The following is a 21,223-nucleotide window of genomic DNA, read 5'->3' on the forward strand; positions in this document are numbered from 1 at the left end:
ATAATGTAATAATGAAACGCCGTTGTTGGAAACACATTAACGTTCAATATTTATAAACTACGATATCTGCTAATCATGATTTGTAATAATTGGTTTTCGTTTGGAACTTTTATGAGTCGTAAATAATTTTTATGGCTGGCAACAATGATGTTTATTATTTGTTAATTAATTACAGAAATTTTAATTACTTCGTTATTGTTTTGTGGTGAGCTTGTAATGCGACATTGTTAACTTTATTGTTGTTTTTCAAGCTGTTAACGATCAACGCACCTATTTTTGCATTAAAAAAAACACAAATTATTTCTCACTTTCCCAAATTTAGTGGTCGATTTTTTTTAAATTATTATTTACAGGTGATCAATATTTTCACACGTATGTAGACGCGTTTTGAGTTCGCCAACATTGTTTTCCGAATTTGCTCCAGTTTTTGTACTTAATTAATTATTACCTTTTAACAATTGCTACAGGAATCAATTACCTACAGTTTTCCATGGTGTAGGGTATCTTCGAAGAATAGTGAATATCTGAGAATGTTTAATTTTTACCTAATTTTGTGTTTTGATGCATAGAATTCAAAATTTTCATGTACCGACTGTAATAGTCCTTCCTGTTAAATAAATATAATAAACATTAAAACCACAAATAAGCTTTCAAAAAAAAAAAAAAAATACAATGTACCGGAAGCTTGACGACGCGTTATTACTTTGGCCACAATCGTTCGATCGGCAGTTACTCTTGTAGTTGGATCGCGGTCGAAGTTTTTTAAAACTAGTGTAATTTAATTTGTGGTATACTTAGTATAGGTTTAGATTGTAATGTGACCAAAACAACTAGTTGAATGCAGCTCAAATCCGATTATATTTCTATTTTAATTTACTATTATTATTAAAAAAACAAGAATTATTATTACAAAGATTTCATTATTATTGATCCTGTTTTCCCAAGTATTTTTTTAATTCCCTTATTGTATTCATTAGGCTTTATCCTATATGGATTAGGGTGGCGGCAATGATTCATAAAATCATACTACTGAAAGCAATAATCTTCTTATATAAATTGTCATCTAAGCAGTCAGTTTCACCGTACATTTATTTCCACTGCTTCCAACTCATCACAGTTCAAACATAATTCGCACCCTCCCCGTATCACTAATCTGTATTTGATTTTGTATGTAAAGAGGGCAGCTGTTCACACTTCCCGAGACAAATAGGAGATGTGAAACACTCGCAATATTTAGAAGGGTGCTTAAACGACCAAATGGAGCGTCTGCTTGTAATATTTTATCTATATTTATATTCATGAAGTTTACTCAGATCTTGACCACACAAAAACTTGGCCAAAATTTGTTCACATCATACCCGCGAATCTATTCTGTGTTTGATTTCGTCATGTTGGGTGTGGAAAGAATTAATCTCGTTAACAGTTTTCGTCTCGTGCTTTGGTGCCATTCTAAAACCCTCTATTTTACATTTAAGACTGATTTATTCGTGTTTGTACAATTGAGAATGCTATAAATTTTGGAAAATTTAAATACCCTTGTAGATTAGTCGAAAATTATTAAAGTGTAGAACACCTTTCTGGGCGGTATTAAGAGCTTATCTTCTTTGCCGTTTTAATGGCCTACAAATTATATTAAATGGAGGTTTAAATCTGTGTGTGGCGTTACGGCAACAGGAAAGCACAAGTTAAATATTAAATTAAGTAAAGAACCTAACTCGGTTATAGTGAAGAAGAGAAAGAATTGTTGGTCGACAAATATCTAGTGTTAATATTTGTCTAAGGAAGTTTTAGAGGTGTTTGGTATTTGCACCGCTTTTAGTGTCTTGAATAAACTTTTCTTGAGAATAGTTTGTGTGTTCTGTGGAAGGAGGTCTGTTTGTTGGGGAAAAAAGAACTTCGCGGTGTCGCACAGGACGGGAGATTGCGTATTTCGAATTTGTTGTTTTTTCCTCCGTTTTCGCCGTAATGCAGCCGTTTTAATTAACTTTTTGGGTCGGGTTGGACGGATTGTCGTGCTAAAAAGGGTGTTACAAAGATATATCGTTCTATTTTCTGCAAATTAGTTTTTCGGCAAATATTCGTGTTAAGCCCGAGCTTCATGAATATTCAATTTTACGCTTGTCCCAACTTTGGAAATGGTGTCGATGGTGTATCAAGCCTGACCCAGAACGAAACACTGCATCACTAAACGCGACTTTTCCAATTATGTTTAGCCGCAGTTTGTGCTCCACCGGAATGAACCGGCCATTGTTTAATTCTCTTGTTCGAAGGGATTTTTACACTGTGATGGCGTAGTGAACAGGTGGTTAATTTTAATGAACAGATTAATGAGACCTTTGTATCGTAGGACAACTATTGTGTACCGTTTCATGCAAACCGAGCCGTTGTTTGGCATGAGCAAATACGTGCGATATTCAGAGTTACTAATGAAACAATTTTCTACATCGGTTTATCTCGGGATAATCACGCGAACTGTGTAGTTATTCATAATTCATAACGACATGAAATATTCAGTAGGTTTTAATGGCATAATTGCGTGCAATAACTATATTCAGAAGAACCGCGCTTTGTATTTCTGCCGTTTTATATTGTTCTCTTTAGGAACAAAGGAACTCGATATAACACACTCTTGCTTATCTTGAAGACTTTTAATTCATGAACTTCATCCACTAATCAGACTAATTATCATTGTCTACTCAAATTAAAATCCATCGTTACGCTGCTTGGAAACTCTTTATTCCCGACTGGATTATACACTTATTTTTTTATAAATGTTTCGACACTGTTTGCTTAGATGATGGATGAAACGGATGTTTTCTTGTCTGATCCAGGTCAGAAGTTATTGAATTATTACGGAAATCTTCAAAAAATATTTCGCTTTCCTAGAATAAAGTTGGATGTGAAAGTGTCCCTTTTATTAGACAAGTATTTTGCAGTTCGATCTTGTGGGAGCACATTAGACAGTAGAATAGTGTTTGTTATAGCAGTCAAAAATTAACAGGAACATCCCAGATTTATTTAATAAAATGTATTGAAATAGAACAGTTGTAGACAACTTGTGGAAGGAGATGAGATCAACAATTTTACTGTTCTTTTTTTTTTTATTTTAATAAAAGTTGGCCAAAAAGAGCTACTCCTTGTATATGAGCCATACATAATTCGTTTAACTTAATACCAAAATATAATTTCTTAAACTCCACCTCGTCCTACTTAAAGTCTGCTTTGTAAAATGAACACTTTAACCTTTAAAGAGTAGCTTTACTGTAATACTTCATATGTTGTATCCCCTGTTTTTGTTCCTTCATATTACTGAATTTTTTGAGTCTCGCAATATGTTTTCTCTCTAGATGTTCTTAAATTTTTATTTATCTTGTGTCAAATGCCTTTAGAACTACGAAAAATGATTAAATGTTTAAAGCTTCCAAAAAAGCAGCGCTTAACGAAATGCGATTATCATTATCGTTAATACTTTTCCAATCCTTGGCTATGGGTCTCAGATTATGTGTAAAACCTTGAGGCTTTGCTTTCAATTTAAATATTTACAAGTCTAGACCTTACCCCAATCGCCAAACATGATTTCCTTTAAAATAGTGGTTCTCATTTTTGTTCTTGTTAGTTTTAGTTAATTTTTAATCTTGAACGTCTCCCATATACATAAAGTCCCACGTAGACATATGTCGTTTCCCTTGCCTTCTCTCAGTGGCTAATGTGAATTCATAGGTGTTTTTTTTTATTTGTGCTTCGGTTTTTTGTACAGACTTTCTCAAATGAAAATTATGAAATTTTATGTTGTTTATTTCACAATGTCGATCTCCTGACTATGTCAAATGCTGCCTTTAGAACTATTAAAAATGACGAAATGTTAAAACGTCGAAAACTCGGGGATTAACGAAACATTATTATTGTTAATACATTTGCAATCCTCCGCTCTCTCCCGTATTATTTGTACACCTCGGCTTTATTTTGAATTTATTTACTAATCTAGACGTGATTAGATTGCTAAGCATCTTTTTCTTTAAAGCGGTGATTGTTCTTCTTTTTTTCTTCAAATTATTTCTTTGGTTTCATTCACTTACACGTAGCGACATTTATCATATTCCTCGTGTCGCTTAGTCGCCAATAAATGTCTATTTTAGTTTTTCTTTCTCATTTTAATTTTAACTTGTCCACAACTTTCACTATATAATGCGAGGGCACTTTTTTTAACAGTTTATTATTTTTTTTTAATTTTGTTGAAATGTTTGCATCGCGTATTTGAAAATATCAATATTTCAGTTATTTATGGAAATTTTGGAGCGCTGTTTTCACCACTATTTTCAGTAAAAAAAAAATTTGAAATCGTATCAGATATATTTTCGACTTTATTTGTTGGAACTGAGATGTATAATAAAAATAAACGTTCAGCAGCCTCTACGACACAAGTTTTTTTTTTACTGTGTATCGTTTCTAACAAAAAAAAGTCGAAATAATTGAGATATTGATTTTTAAACATACGTTATGCGAAAATTTCACTCAAAAAAGAATGAACACAAACTGTTTTAAACAAAATTGCTCTTGCGTTATATAAAGAAAGTTGTGGACATTCTGAAAATCTACCGAAAATTCCAGGCAAAAAACGTAGCGACTGCCCTTATGAAACCAAACTGTCTTCAACAAACAATAAGGAGCTACACCGTTGAACACAATACGTGTATCGTTCAATTTTTCTGTATAGGGAATATATTTTATACGTCCTCAATCAACCAGCTATATGGCGAAGAATTAACTGAAGGATATTTCCAGCAAGATGGGGCTAGAGCTCGTACTACGCACGAACAATAAATGCCTTCAAGTGTATTTTGATAACCCTCAGCCAGTCGGGCCCTCAGAGTTAAACCCTTCTAGACTGCTTCATGTTTGGTTACATCATAGAAACCGTTTTCAAAGACATACCTTAATAAAAAATTCAGATGAGTTAATATTGACAAATTTTAAGATTTAAAACGTGCGAAATTGCAAAAAAATTATCCACAGTCCACAGTGTAGTGCTTTCGTTATTTGTTTAATATAAAGCCAAGTATGAACGAATTTTATACCAAACATGACCATATCAAAATCGTAAAAAGTTCAGCAGCGGTCTCAGACTCATTCACGCCCATGCAGAGTTGCAGATTTCGACTTCAGTTTCCCGCGTTTCGTGTATAGCAGTCGGTATAAGATGGGTCCTCGTTTCCCCTCTTCCCCATATCGTTCTCCCTTTTGTGTCAACGCACAAATAGGGTGAGATTACAACGAAGACCAATTGATATCGCATCATATTGTATCGCTTGTGCACGAAAAGCATTGGTAGCATTTGCACCTCTTCGCCAAAGTGCGAAGTTCTAACACCGGAACACAGTGCAAACTTAACAAGTCTTAAAAGGGAAAATTATTGCGTGTACTACATGCTATTGATTACATGACGAACCTTTGTTGTACGCTGCAGCCCGCCAAAGCTTCGACACCAAATACAATGCATCTCGTTTCCCTCCAGGTAAATAAGTAAATATTATAATTTGTGAGCTTCCGATATTGAAACCAGTCCACAAACATCCACGCCATAAATTTCCAATACGTTGCCGCTTTTATTAAATATTAACGTCCTTCACGAATCGCCATTATTTCAGTCCATTTAAAATGCAGATAGCAGCAGACTGACGTGTTTGTTAAAAAATTCAAAGCGGTTTTCCGATCGCTCGGCGTGTTGCCTGTCGGAAGCTATTAATTTTATTATAACCTAATCAATTACAATTTGGTACGATGTGGCTCACGGTTCCGCTCATTTGCCGCTAATTATACTGCCTGCTTATCGAGCTGTGTTCCCCCAGCATAGAAGCAGGTGTGATCCAAAGCAAACCATTTGCTGTGATCGTGGTGTACGTTGTTGGGACAAAGCAGCCGCCGGGGATTTACACCCTTTCGGCTCGTACGCGTTAATTGAATACAACTTTCAAGAGTAGGTGTTGTTGTTTGAAAAACTGCCGCCTTGCTTGATGCCGTGACGTAACGAAATTGTTCGGTGGTGGGACGACGTGTCGGACCTGCCGGCTGTGGATGACACGTATGCTGGAATTTCTGCGGAGGCATAGGGGGATTCGACAGAACTTCCCTCGCCCTTGAAGTATAATCCGACGAATTCCGCTTCTTGAAAAAATTAGAAAATTTAATTTTGCGATTTTCGTTTTGGGATAATTACTATTAAATAAAAACCTGCGACATAAATAACACCCCCGCAGCCCCTGCTCCCAAGTACGAACAATGTAAAATTTATTTAAAGCAGATAACCAACGGGATAAAATATTCTTTCGCACCAATGACAAGCTTAACTTCAAATGTTTAAGTTTAAAAATAGTTACAGCGCATTACCAATTCAAGAAAAAAAAAAAAGAAACGGCCAAGTTCGGCATCGACCGTGCGATCGTGGGTCGACGTTTTCCAAAAAAATGCACTGCTCTACGAATGCTTATATCCCGTGTTGGTAGTACAATGTTATTATTGGCGAGGATGATTGGTCAAATTTTGGTTAGTGTTGTACTATCTACATGATATTCCCAAAATACATAAAAAATTTGACAACAATCGGTCCAGTAGTTTTGGAAATTACGTGTGTGTAATATAAATCCACACAGTCAGACAGAAATTCAGAGTCAGCCTGAATCAATTAGAAAACGCTATAAAATTGATTATGTTGTGTTGATGTAATTTTACAACATGGTTTGTTAAATTTTATGACCGCAAAAATTACTAGAGTAGATTATGTAATATGAAAACTGTAACATCTAAAAAAAATAATCATTAATAAGTAATACTCAGAACAAACAATAAAATAAAAGAAATAAATACCCTTCTTTTAAAAACAACAATATTCTCAATATGTACAACATAAAAGATTAAAACAAGAAACCTTACACAGAATATTTAAGTGAAAAAAAGCCACCCTAAATGTCTTAACGATAAGTCGCATACGAAATGTTTTCCAAGTTAACGTAACACTTTTAAAATATGTCATTCAATCTAAAGTACAAACAATAACTTGAAATGTTAAAACGTACAATAATGACGAATAGTAAACAGTGCAGACATCTGGGCCTCTAGTACAGGCAATATTTTTCAGAAATGCAAACGTTTATTTTTCACAATTTTAGCCACGTACTTTCAGTTTCGTCCCACTGTGGGGTGTTTAGAATCGGCATGGTGGAAGGTGCCTTTTTGGGAAAGTTAGTGGGTAAATTTGGGCTGATGGTGATATCTGATTTTGGGAACAGGTGATGTATTGGGGTCGGTGTGTTGAACTTGGTTCCGGTGACTTACCGATGTTCTGCGGTTGTTGGTAATCAATAGTTTAGAAGGAAGTTTATGTGAAAGACTTCGTAGATTGGACTTCCCGAATCTTACTCTCATTCATTTCTCGTTCTCGCCCATTCGATCGAGTGCAGACTGCAGTCTTCAACCACTTTTGTATTCGTTTTATTAGAAAACAGGCGACGAGTGCACAGACAAAGAATTACTGTTTTATTACTCTCTAATTTACTCGCCAGTGAGTAGTAGCATAAAGTTCCTCTTAAAATGAATGAGATTGTACCAGATTTGCATTTGTATCTGAATATTCAGAAATGAAAAAAAATACTACTTAACTTGTGATTGAATAGTCAACCCTTAATTTTATTTATGCGTGTAGTGATTATTGTAAAAAAAATAAACTTTGTAGAATCAAAGTTTATGATTTGTCTTTGTTCGATTGTTCTTGGGGCGATTTTGATTAAGTGTTTTGCTACTAGTTTTCCCAGATTTAATTAATTATTCAGACAATTTTTGGCTGCCCTGTTTGTGTTTACTACTTATTATTTTATTAAGAGATGTATTTATTTATATTTTTAAGAATAAAAAATTATAAATGATTTTATAACGTCTTACCTAAAGAGTGCTTTCTAGTTTTAATCTATAAAAAAAGAACTACTAATCCGAATACGTGTGCAACACAATTAAAAATTCAAATAGTTAAAATAAGTTCTGTTAAGTAGTATGTGTCATGAAATACTCAGCTTCAGAAACCCTTAAATATTAACAATTTTAAGGGCCGGTTTATAGAAACCCGAGTTAAATATTTAATCCTCGATTAATTTAACACTGGATTAAAATGTGGAATGGGAGCTCGTGATTGGTTAAAACCTGCACGTCGCCTAGCAACGAACCTCAATTAAAAGTTAATCGCGAATTAACTTTAACTTCGGTTTCTATAAACCAGGTCTAAACCTCTTAAATTTTAATTTAAAGTATCCGCCTTAAAACAGTCCACAAAAAATCTTAATTATCCTTACTTTGTAAAGCTTTTCGTAAAATACGAAATAACAAAACATTGACCTTCCGCTCCCTAAGTAAGTATAATTAAGACGAACAGGTTCACCTCAACCAGTTTTCAGTCTTTTTAACGTTTCCGTTTTCTTTTGAAAATTTTCCAATTTCCCAATTATTTGAAAATGACCGTGAAAGTGATGAAATGCATATTACAACAAGTCAAGAAACTTAAAACTCCCCGACACAAGAAATGAACCCCTAGCTAAGCTGAAATTGGTTAAGATTCGCTGCGACGGTCGATCCGCTGATTCATACATCATACACCAACTATGCTATGAGCTGATGATGTTGAAATAACTGAAGTGACTATTGTCCTCAAACATAGAGAAGAACCCTCCCGACTCGAGACAAAATACTTCTTTTGAAAATTCCGTAAGACACGTCAGATTGTTTTAGTTATTGTAAAATTAAAATGTACTTATTCATTCAACCGTAGAATTTGATAACGTCGCCCAAAAGAAAATGATTAAATGCTGTTTTTTCGATCATTGTGTAATTATTCTTCTGTTCCTTAATAGTTCCGTAGGGCGAATTGTTTAAACGAGTTGATTTATGACCGCGAAGTAAACTTGTTGAGTCTAGTAGCGCGTTTCCAAGTTCCATTTGAACTTCCCGTGCGCAAGCTGTCATTGGCAAATAACATTAGAAACATAGTTAACATTTGAGCTTTTAGTCTGTCATTTATAGAATGAATATAACATCGCATTTATGTATCCATTCCAATTTATTGTTTATTTGATTACCTCTGTCATGCCTTGTAGACTTCATTTATTTTGAAAGAGATTTGTATTGTAATATTTTAACTAAACATAATAAGAATGTGGAATATGGTGTGATTACTCGCAGCAAGTTATAGCAAGTAGGTAATCTGGGAACAATAATATCAGACTTCTGCATGTACACATTTATTCGATAATCTGCATAATTAACGGCGGTGTAAATTGCGAAATTGCATAATATTAGGCTTCCTGCCACAATTCCGTACCAACATTCGTCCATAACAATCGGTCATACGGTAATAAAGCAATCCGGAGTTTCGCCAACCGGAAATGGTTTAGAGGGGTTGGCGTGACGAGTTCCATCTGTCAGACGGAAGCTGTCGTGTCTGATGATCCGTGGAGCGTGCTGGAAACGACCGCGATTGGCGGTGGCGGCGGCGGCGGCGGCCTGAAGGGGGTGGGCATCACGTGGGGACGAAATCAATACTGCGGTCTGTAAAGCCGCTCGCTCGCGAGTTCTGGGGGTTAACAAAGGCGGCGCACCGGGGGACCAGGGGTAGAGACAAATTCCATTAAATTACACGATGAGGAAGAGAGAGAGGCGAAGACGGTACGAGAGGGAGAGAGAGGGATGTGCGAACAAACCGCACCGTGTAACCACCTCATCCCGACGGCCTTATTCGGACCGCTAATCGAATGCGAATGCGAATACTGTATGCACTTCTGCAACCACTTGATGCATTATACATGGTGTTCGTGTGAAGTATGCGCGATGGGCGGCGACACGGACGTTTAGCGTCAGGTGAACGGTTCGCGATAAAAATGCAAATGCTGCTGAAATGCAAAGCAAGTGGTTTCGTGTTAACGCGGACAATGGCAGCTGGGGGAGAGTCGTGGAGTGAGTGGTTAGACAAAGGGTTGGATGGTGGAGGCACGGCCAAGAAAATGGGTATGACAGCCAGTGGCGTATCCACCAGGACAGTGGTTCCAAACTTTTTTCAAAAAAGACCCCTTCTTGCAAGAATTGTGTTGGCGACCCCCTCTCGTAGTTAACTTCAAATTAAAACATTAACTCTGCGCTATCTAGTACTGAGTTACGCAATTTCTTTCTTCAGAAATAAATCAGCCTAGAAACGAACACGAGTTATATATTACATAATGCTTCTGGGGCAATAACCCAAGAACATTGCCAAAATTATGTGCGGCATATGGACACATATTTGGGAGATTTCCTAAACAGAAATGAAATTTTGAATTAAAATCATTGTTATACTTCAAGCCGATGATGGGCATTTTCATAATTTCTTGTAAATTTAGTAATTAACTAAACACATTAACAAACGAAATGAATTTTAAATCAACAAGTGACTTGAGGGTTTTTTTAATCGTTCGTTATAATATTGACTGGTTGAAATGCGTCACTAACTAACTCCATCGAAAGCATCAATACTTTGACAGGACATCGATTTGGTTAAAGTCAAATTCTATATGCCTACATTGGGAAACCCTTGTGTGAAGGAAAAGTCTCATTAATGTTGTAAATTCCATCAAGGGAAAAGCGTTACCGACTCATATTTTTTAATGTTTTTTATTAACTACACAGGGCTTTTGGGGGGTAACGTCTTGAGAAGAATTTTCCAGTTAAAAGCAGACTTTTTATGTATTTACAAGACGAGAAATCGGAATATGATGTTGATAACCTATTTTTCAATTCTCTTTTGCTTTTTAGGCTGGCTTTCTTTGTTGATGTTGTGGAACACTTGAATACTTTGAATACTGTTTTACAAGGCTGCGATGTTATAATAAAATAGCCACGGATGAAATTAACGGATTTTTAAAAAGATTGCTTTATCGTCGACTGCGGTAGTCAAAAAGAAATTTCAAGTGCTTTCAAGAACTCATGAAATATTTAGCCAAGAGTACCATAAGTTCAAAGTATGTTTTTGCAGTGGTGCAATTCAGTTTACACAGTTCCACAGAACTGAAATTAGTTTTTTTCCTCAGAACCCAGATCAGTTTTGGACCAAAGAAAACCCCCACCTTCGATTTTTAACATCATATTTATGCCGGTTTGAAAAACTAGTTTCTGAAAAAAGAAGCACATATTTATATAGGATCAATATTCTTTGACTTTGTAATTTATTTCGTATTAACATTATGATTTCGTTTATATTCCGCAATGTGGGAGATTCTCTGATGTGTTTTATTGACCCACGCTTTGGAAACCTCTGGGCTAGATAAAGGGTCGGGTGGTGGAGGCACAGTCAAGAAAATGGATATGACAGCAAAAATTGCTTCACGCCCATTACACATGCACTTGCCCACTTTGCGCTCTGGTGGGGTTCTGTTTCCTGTCATTACCAGCTATTTTAGATTCGCGCTGAGTTAATTGCCGCAATTATCAATTAAACCATGGCTGCGTCTTCATTATCCGAACCTTCTTCCAGTCGCGCCGGAACAAAGAAGCCACTGTCCATTCTGGCTCGAGTTCCTATTCCTCTCACAACAATCGCATTATAATTCAGAATTGCTAACTGACTTTGCAACTTGGATCGCTGGAATAAAGCGGTTAATTCTATTAAGTCTATTAAGATTCTACATCTGTTACGCCGAAATAAATGAATAGACCAATTTTATCAGTTATTTACGACTAGGGCGATATTCTCATCCCTCGAAAGCGTATTGAATAACTGGAAGTTAGGGAGCCACGTTCCAATTTCATTCACGGCATTCTGATGGAATAATAAAGATGAATGCGAGACCTTCCATGCGCGCTCGGTATAAATTCTGCCGACATTTCCTCTGTTATTTCCAGTCGAACAATGAAACATAACTTGAACCTCCACTCGAATCGTAAAACGTAATAATCCAAAACATCAATATAGTGTTTGGAAGTTCAAAGCTGCTAGTTTTATATCGACGAACGATAAGTGGATTCCTTTCAAGAACAGCTTATGTCCGATTTTCCATGCAGCTGTGATTCAGAATAAATAAACCCTCCGAATCGACACGAATTTAACTTGTTAATTGTCCTCATTGCTTACGCAAGAAAACATCGTGAACTCTAATTTATTTAATTCCAACTTCAAAATTTCCATACGGCGTAAAATTCACTTCCGCTTTTCTTTTTTAATTAGCACTTGTACTTTTGGCTTTATTAGATTGCTTGAATTTTCCGACAACTCGGCTTTGTAGTGGTTTTTCATTACTGACATTGTGCACCGAATTGAAAACCGGATAACAAGCGACAAGATAAAATCGGAAGGAAATGTAATAATATTGATCAAGATTACATTATAAAGAACACAATTTATGACACATGGTACAAAAAATTAAACTTCAACATGTAACTACTTCCAATTGAAACTTTATATCACGTAATGGTACGATTTTGATCATGCGATAGAGCAAGAGCTGCAATTTATCTTTTGAATAAATAATATTTCATTAATTATCCATAAATGGCATGTCTTGAATTCAAGGAGCATTAAATAATTTTATATTCGTTTAAATATCATGAATAATACATAAATCTTGCAGTGATTGAAGAGATTGCAGTGCCTTCATAAATCTACATGACCTAACCTATATTATAATCACGTACTAACATCTTTATTTATTAGTGATTCTCTGAAGCTCCGCGAGCTAAATTACAATTACAAAAATGCAAAAATTCAACATCAGTGATCAGAATTATTTGATTTGTATTTTTAGATGTGCAGCACATGATAATGTAATGTCTCTAATTCTTGTATATTCTATAAAACCTCAACTAACAAAATTTATAACCAAGACGAAAAACCCACAGTCAGTATCTAGTAAGAAAAAAAATTCTCATTATATTCATCCCATTTTTCTTAGCGATGAACTTACTTAATCGAAATTCTAATTTAAATCGTAGAAATGAATTTAGCGTCTTGGCTAAGTTTCAAAGACGCTTTTTGGTAAAACTCTTGTTTTTTACGATCACTCCCCCGCTCAAATAGACGCAAGTCAAGGATCATAACGGCAATTGATGTCTTTAAATAAAAGTGCAAACACCTAAACGAAAGAACACACTAAACAAACACCAAACCCACATTAACATCAACAGCTCGAGCATAACATTAATCCTGCTTTGTTTTTCGCTAAATGCGTCCTGCAGCTGTCATAAAGCTAATTTAAATTCAGTGCGGATTTAATGATATCCGGAAATTTGTTAAAATATTTGCATTGCGCTAAAAATAATACGGCATAACTCAGAGCGTTCCAAACGTGAATAATTTTCGGGAGAAATATGCTGTCGATAAATAAGAATTAATGTTCGGCGATATAACGTGCGAACCAGGTGCTTATGGAATAAAATCTGGAGGAGCTTAGAGAAGAATTTATTATTATTGAGTAAGTCGGGCTGTTTAGGTCGTGGTCGTTATTTATGCTGTTCTGCGTCCCCGTTCTGCTTAATACGCGTGGGTTTTGTCTCTTGATCCTTTTGTCAGCTTTTGGTAGGTGGTTTGATTAATTAGGCTGTTTAGCAGGATTTTAGGAGGTGCATTATCAATAAGCGAGGTTGTGGGATTTGCATAACTTAATTGAATCGCCGCGTTTCTGTATGTAACGGTAATTATTTATTGATGCTGATTTGACGATAGGTGCTGTAAAACTATTTACATAATGATTTCTCGTATAGAAGTTTTTTCTAAAAATGCTCTACTGTGTATTTACAGTGTCATGTTTTTCATGTTTTTATTAAGTCTCTTATATTTTTTTCTATATTTAAGTAGCAAAAATTTACGTTTGGAGATAATTTTTTATAATAAAAAATCAATTAAGCGCAACGATTCTATTTCAATTTTTGCGTAGTGTATACTTCGCTTATTTTTAGAAGCTGACGTTTCACTGACTTAAATCATGATACACGAATTCCATCGGGTCTACTGGTCTAATTAAAGGTGCATTTATGAGTTCTTCGATACTCTGTTCCTTAAATTATTAACTTACAATTTATGATATTAAAAAGTTCTCAACTATGGACACGTCAGTTCCTATAGAAAAAGTACCTACGCATCTAATGTGGATTTTTGTATTATCCAAAAGTAATTTTTTCTTTCCCAGAAATTTCCTTTTTGTATTCTTAGAGGCCTGTTACTGAATATGACAATAATTTCAAGATGTTAGGATTTATGTTTTAAAATACTGTGTGACAGATAAGTTTGGCGTAAATATAGAAATATGGTGCTATTATACTCCAAAACTTTTAAAACCGTCTGGAATGATACAGCTCGTAATAAGTTACGAGTTTATATAGCAGATATCTTTCATTTGGATTATCTGTGGCAATAACTGAAGACGATATTGGACGATGATTTGCTAGGTCGCCCCCGTTAAAAAAAAAAAACAACAGTTTTAACAAACCTGCAGAAACATTCCTGAATACATTCGTTTAATGCATTGATGAGAGATTAAAGATTAAGTTTCTAATTTATTAGTTTTATAATACCCTGTTGCGACTTGTAGATATCGTCGGAAGATTTATTTTATGTTTTTCGATAATATCTCGTGCTTTTATCGAGTTGTGATTAAAGCAGTATTATTATGATTTGCCAATAAATTCCGGGCTACATCGACAAAAAATCGTTAAATCCAACCTAATAAAAAAATGTGGTCCATAAAAAGTATTGATGTCATTTCGTTGCCAGGGCAACTAATTTAGACAGTGTTTAAATATTTCACAATTTCCGTTAGAGATATTTTCCGCTTGACTTTATGTCTTTTTGGGAAGGGAGGATTTAATAATTCAAAAACAGTGTATTTTTTTGCTTCTCGTTGTTAGATGCAATTTTTATGTTGAATTCCTTTTTATTTTATTTTCAACCAATACAAATCGGTTATACATGTATGACGTGACCTAACCTGAGCTAGCTTATGTATTATTTCACATTCATATAATAAGAATTCGGTATATATTAATTGTTTTATCTAGGTTCTTTTGTAAATTAAATCGTTTATCTATCAAGATATACAGTCGTAGCCATTAAAATCGGACCACTTTGACATAACAAAGTTTTAGTTGTTTTTGAATTGAAAAACGGGACAGTGACTTTGTTGAAATTATTTGATTTGTTAAACAAAACATTAATTAAACTCTGATTTTTTTTTAAATTTGAAGTGTGTCAAAACATAGTGGTCCAGTTTTTTATGATCGCGCCTTTTGGTTAGAAAAAAACATTAAAGTATTTATATCGTGTCTGACGTTTTAACGTTTCTGCTATCGTGGTTTTGTTTCAAAAAATTTTGTATGTCGTGTGAAGAGCTGTTTGATTACATGGGACATTTATTTAATTTTTTATTTAAATCTACATGTAAATGTCCTATGTATCAAAAAGATATGTGAAACATGTTTTCAGAGACAACAATGACTTGACTTTCTCTGGACAGTCAGTCATGACCAATTAAATCCCACAGAATCAGGCTCGAGAAAGCTTTGCTAAAGCCATGGAGCACCTGTGCAAAAAATTCGATTACAAAGGTCAGAATTGACCCAATAGAAGATATTACTTAAGCGTACGAATATATGCCTTCACAAATAATTTCTACGAAACAAGTTTAACCTCCAAACTTTTTTTTATTCTGGAAAACTTTATGGTTTGTAGGTTTGTTTGTGAGATAAAAATAAAACCTTGTTTAAAGACAAAATAAATACTTGATAACATCCCTGATTTATATGCATCAGTCTTCAAGAACGTTATACTAAAAAATAGAAGTTTGAATTCACCATTTTTGTGTATTGATCAGACATTGAAGTGACAAATCTACTAATCACAGTTAATCTTTCAGCAAATGATCACAATCAAATACGTGCGATTTTTGTTGGTTCATATAAAATATGGAAATCTGTTCCCACTTGCAAGATTGGCGGCAACCAACCACGCAAATGTTCAATGATATCGACTCCGCTCGAGCAGCTCGCGCTGCTTTATTTGTTTTGTAATTTAATGGAAACTAATGGAATTACTGAATAGTATCGACGTACAAAAAGAACAGTTGGAACTGACAGTTTCACACAACGGGGATAAAATATTCATTCCAATTTCGCTTTACGAGAGAGTCATTTAAATCACTTCTTTATTGACATTCAACAACTTGTACCAACCATTTTTCTTGTGTATTGCCATGTATGTATCCGACTAGATATATTGCGTGACACCCTCGTGTTTTGGCTGTTGAGTTGATAGTTGTGGGGTGGATCCACCCCTCGCGCCCCCTTACGTATCGATTTGTTAACATAACCGCAAAACGTACGTTATTTGATCAGTCATTCTGCCACCCTGTCGTTTTGAATGCGAGCTATTATCTTGGTTATTGAATGATAAAAGCGAAATATTATTAATCTGCGCGTTGTGCTGATCCACAGAAATGTTGCACAGAAATATGATTGATTTTTTGTTCAACACAGAACTCAATTTAAATGGAAATGAATTTTCGTCATTTGAATTTATTGAATGCGTTCGGAATAAAGTTGGTTTAACATTGTTGTTCCACTTTGAATTAATATCGGTACGAGTGCATAGAAACGCGGATTGCTGAACATTGTATTGAACCAACGGGCAATTAGGTACATGAACAAATGTTTATTAAATTGGGCATTGCGATATAAAGTTGACACGTTTACAGCCGGATCAATCGACTCGAACGTAGTTAATTTGATGATTTTGGCTATTGTATCGTTAGTCGCCGAACATAAAAGATTCAACAAGCAGCAATAAATTTCACGCGTTGTGAAGCCTCGAAGGTTATTTATTGTATTATAAATATCAGCACAACAACTAATAAGATGTTCGTTTGAATTTATAATTCCTGCTTTTGGGGAATACAGTAGGATTTCTGCAGTGGGATCATACAAGATGCATGATTTATCCGCGGTTTTAGTTAAACCACCCATCGCTGCCTCCGCGGGAACTCCTCCATTGTAAAAGTTCGACTATAAACCAGTCGTCTAATCATATGTTAATTGTATGGATAATTTATAACACTGTTAATAACATGTCTGTTCGAATTATAATTTGTCCTCTCTTTGTGGAAACATTAATCAAAGTCATAAATAATGCTAATAATTAATTAATAAGCTAATTACTTTCAGCAATCGCTTTATAAAAACGTCCATACGAGCTTTGTTGTGGCGGAAATGAACAGCATTATTTAATAATTAAATGATTAATCACTGCTTTTTGCAGAATATAAATGCATGCAAAATTAATTAAAAATGTTTCATTTAAAATTTAATTTAGTTTCGTTGGGAATGTAAATACATATATAAATGCATTGTATGTGATGTGTTTGGAAATATCCTGCGCCATGTTATCGATTCCACCGTAATGTGACCAGGTCGTACGTGACCTATTTTATTCGTTGCATTAATTTGTGCTGTCGTTACAAAGTACTTTTTACAGGAAATTGCCAACGGAGTAAAGTGCAGTCACTTTTTTCTCACTCTATTTTATTTTTGCCTCGTTAACATTCTTGTAGTGTTTGCTTTGTTATTTTGATCCCGACTGTTGGTAATCTTATTTTTTCAGGAGTTTGTTGCGAGTTCATGTCACAATAAAAATTTAATAAAGGCAAATAGACTGTTGAGTAGGGGTTATGTAATAAAAAAGGCATTAAATTTGTATAACGCGTGAAATACAAAAATAGAAACCTGGAGTACATATTGATAAAAACATCGGTGATTTGTGTTACTTAAAATAGTATCTTGATATACAGGGTGTTTCACGTAAAAACACGACCCGTTAGTTTTTTCTATTTACAAAAATATATCTGAAACTTTAGGGCACCGTCTGCAACTTAAACATGAATTTTAACACGTCTTTTGCATAGAAATATTTTGGATAAGAATCTGATTAATAATAAGTAAAAATAAATACCCCCAAAAATATGCTAGATTTTCAGTCGTTATACTTCTTTTAAAGCAAAATATTTATCCCTGTGTCAACGTATGACTTGAACGTACGCCAAAAATAGTGTCCGGTATATTGTTCAATAAAGGGAACGTAGGTACATTTTTGGCAAACCGTCTTATATGTATTCCATAATAAGATGGTAAAAAGGCCCATAAGAAAAATCGATTCGAATCAACATTCCTAAATTTAGAGTTGACATAATCGGGTAGAATTTGCAACATATTCAATACTTTCGGGTTCAGGTCACAAAAAGCTCCTGCGTATCCTTGCTGAGCTCAAATAGAAAGCGCTTTCTTAATATTTTAATCATTTTCGAAACTAAGTATTCGAATAATTGCATAATCAAATGCTAATGGTGCTTTTGAGTACGTATTTCTTGTATTCAGGTTTTTTTAAAAAACATTTTGAAAGATCACTGCATAGTAAAGTATTTCAAGGATGTTGACTAGACAGCAGAACAAAATATCTATTCTTTTTAATACCTAGGACTCATAATATTTGCTAAACATCTTTCCACCAAGTGTCGTTCATTCCGAAGGATTCCAGGCACAAGTGCAAACCAGATTTTTTATTAGTTTTTGGGAAAAACGCATTTCATCAATTTTATTGCACCTGTCATAAATATATTTCTGTACATAATAGCAAGGGGATGTAAGGCGGTATCTTTTACCATTCTTCTGTTACTTTGGTCAGTTTTCACACAGTGTTGTGAGAGATAAGTTTGTTCAGTGAGTGACATTTACTAAAAACATGAAATCTTTGTCTTATCAAAATGATGTGAGAGAAAACACACATGTAGCAGCTTCTAAACCAGTTAAAAGTGGATATGCGTCCTGCTTTGAGTACAGTACAACTGATTCTGAAAAATTTGGCAAGTGCATTCTTTGTGCAGAAAAGAAAATTCCCAAAATCATAAAGATGAAGAACGCTAATACAACTGGTTTGAAGAAACACCTACGCTGCAAGCACAGGAAAGTTTTTGAAAAAATGTTCGGAAATGCAGCTCACGATGAGCGGCAAAAGTTGATGGATGTACATGGTTATAAAAAAGAGGTGAATTGTTTAACATATTTTTAGTTTTATTTTAAAAATTCCCCAAGATTTTATTTGAAGTTTTACTCTTTGTGTAGCTGCTAAAAAGTTCCACCTTTTTATTTTTGTCTTTTCGCACATTGCCACTTTTGCAGAAATGGCTTATATCGTTCCGCACACACCACCTATATTTTTTACTAATAATTGTAGTCTGACATACCTCTGTAACATAAATCATTCCTATCATATTATTTTATTGTTAAAGTAAATTATATAATCGGGACGCCAGCTGCATTAATAATTAATTAGGACTGCAAACTTTAAAAAAGCAACCTTAATTATTTTTACAAAAACGAGCAATAAATGAGAATTGAATTAAAGATTGGTTCTACGCTATTGTTAATAAGAAAATTTGTGATAACACTGTGTTGATTTCGATTGGAATGCATCATCGAAAACGTCTTTATCTCCGACTAAATTGCCGTGACCCATTTTTAGAGAAGCTCGTAATAATCCATCATTAAATTATAGTCTCTGCAAAACGTCGGCGTACTCTGATAAGATAACTGTAGATAATATCGAATTTCTCACGCCCCCGTGTTATTTCCCATAACTTTTATACTCCGTCGTTTCGTATTTCCTTTCCAAAAACGTCAACGGATATTTTTGCTTTAAGATCCCACCCATTTGTCTCCATACTCTCCCACAGTTATCGAGTCATTTCAACATCCTACCGAATTGACCTCTACATGGCATGCATTAGATGTCCACTTATGCTTCAATTAACTTCAGCCGATCCGCGTTTGCCAGGAGCGTTTTTTTTTCGGTTTTCAGTGTTCCGAGAAAACTCGCTAATGTGTGTCGATTTTTTAAACCAAACGTGTCATTAAATATTTCATTAGTCAGATGCGTGATGAGCTTACAGATGTCTGTTATCTTCGCCAAATTACACGTAATTGTCATCAGGTGTTTTAACAAAATTACGGTTCAATTTAATCCTTTTCGTGCTAATGAAACTCGACGCTTTTTTAGCTTTTTGTTTGATCCAGTTCGCGAAATAATGAGGTTCACGTTGCAACAGAATTTGCAAAATAACCTCCGAGGTAATTGCTTCTCAAATAACCGCCAGTTGTTACAACGGATGATACTTCACTTTAAACTGTTGAAATTAGCACACGATCGATTTTCATTGTACGAAATTAGCTTCATTAAAAACGAATTAGCGTTCCTCCCACTTACTGCGCCGATTAAAGTATTTCCAAGTGCTTCTTCACTCGTGAATGATTAAATTGTGCATCGGAACGATCCTGCTTTTCGAATGGCGACCTTAATAAAGTTACGTGATTTTTAAAGAATTCTTTCCTGCTTGGGAAATGCAATTTGTACATTTCCCTTTGCCACTCGAATCTTTTGTTGCGCGAATCGTAAACAAATTAAATTGTGAAAATTCCAGTTTCCTTTTAGGAGTTTAATTTTAAAGAACACGCCCGTTTTCTGGAAGCTTTTAATTTATCTCTTTTGTTGACTATTTCGTGACACGATTGCCTGTCGTTTGTTAGAGATAATTAAATTTTTCTCGAAGAGAGCCAACTTTGTGGGCTCGAAATGTTTAATAATGCTAATGCTGCAGTTCAATGGCTTTGAAAATTCGTCAAAAGTCGCACTGCTGCGTCTTCGTTCTCTGGAATAATAATGAAAGGTATTTGTTTGTTCAAAAAAAATTTAAAATCACCATGTTTATGATCGAAGTTAGTAATGCGAAAAGTTCTTGTTAGTACGTACTTCAAGGTTAAATGCCTCTATCCTAAAATGGATATAGTAATTACATATTTTATGTTTTAATAAGATATTGGTATTAATATTAATAATATCGCAGTAAAATTTTTATTGCATTGCCCAGTACGCGGATGTATAGCTATTGTTCTGAAATGTGAATGTTAATTATGTCATGTCGGTGGGTTTTGAAGGTATTTTTTCATTTTAGCAACTCTTAAGCTATTTATTTGCACTAAAATTCTAAAAACGCTTGGGTTTCCCACGTAATGGCATCAGAATCTGTTGGCTAGAATTCACGATTTCAAAACCCGACGTATAACCGTTATGTAGAAGACTAAAAAGTTAACAAATCAAAATGAATAACATAATTCAAATGACGTTTTG

At 34.7% G+C, this 21,223-nt stretch overlaps 1 protein-coding gene across 6 annotated transcripts in view; it reads left to right on the plus strand.

Annotated features, from left to right (window-relative positions):
* Sbb (scribbler) overlaps positions 1 to 21,223 on the plus strand; it is a 182,731-nt gene that overhangs the window by 148,717 nt on the left and 12,791 nt on the right. The window lies entirely within an intron of this gene.

The sequence above is a fragment of the Zophobas morio genome, unplaced genomic scaffold, assembly GCF_036711695.1.
Source record: "Zophobas morio isolate AGI-343-1 ecotype UQ-CSIRO unplaced genomic scaffold, CSIRO_AGI_Zmor_V1 ptg000108l, whole genome shotgun sequence".
Lineage (NCBI taxonomy): Eukaryota > Metazoa > Arthropoda > Insecta > Coleoptera > Tenebrionidae > Zophobas > Zophobas morio.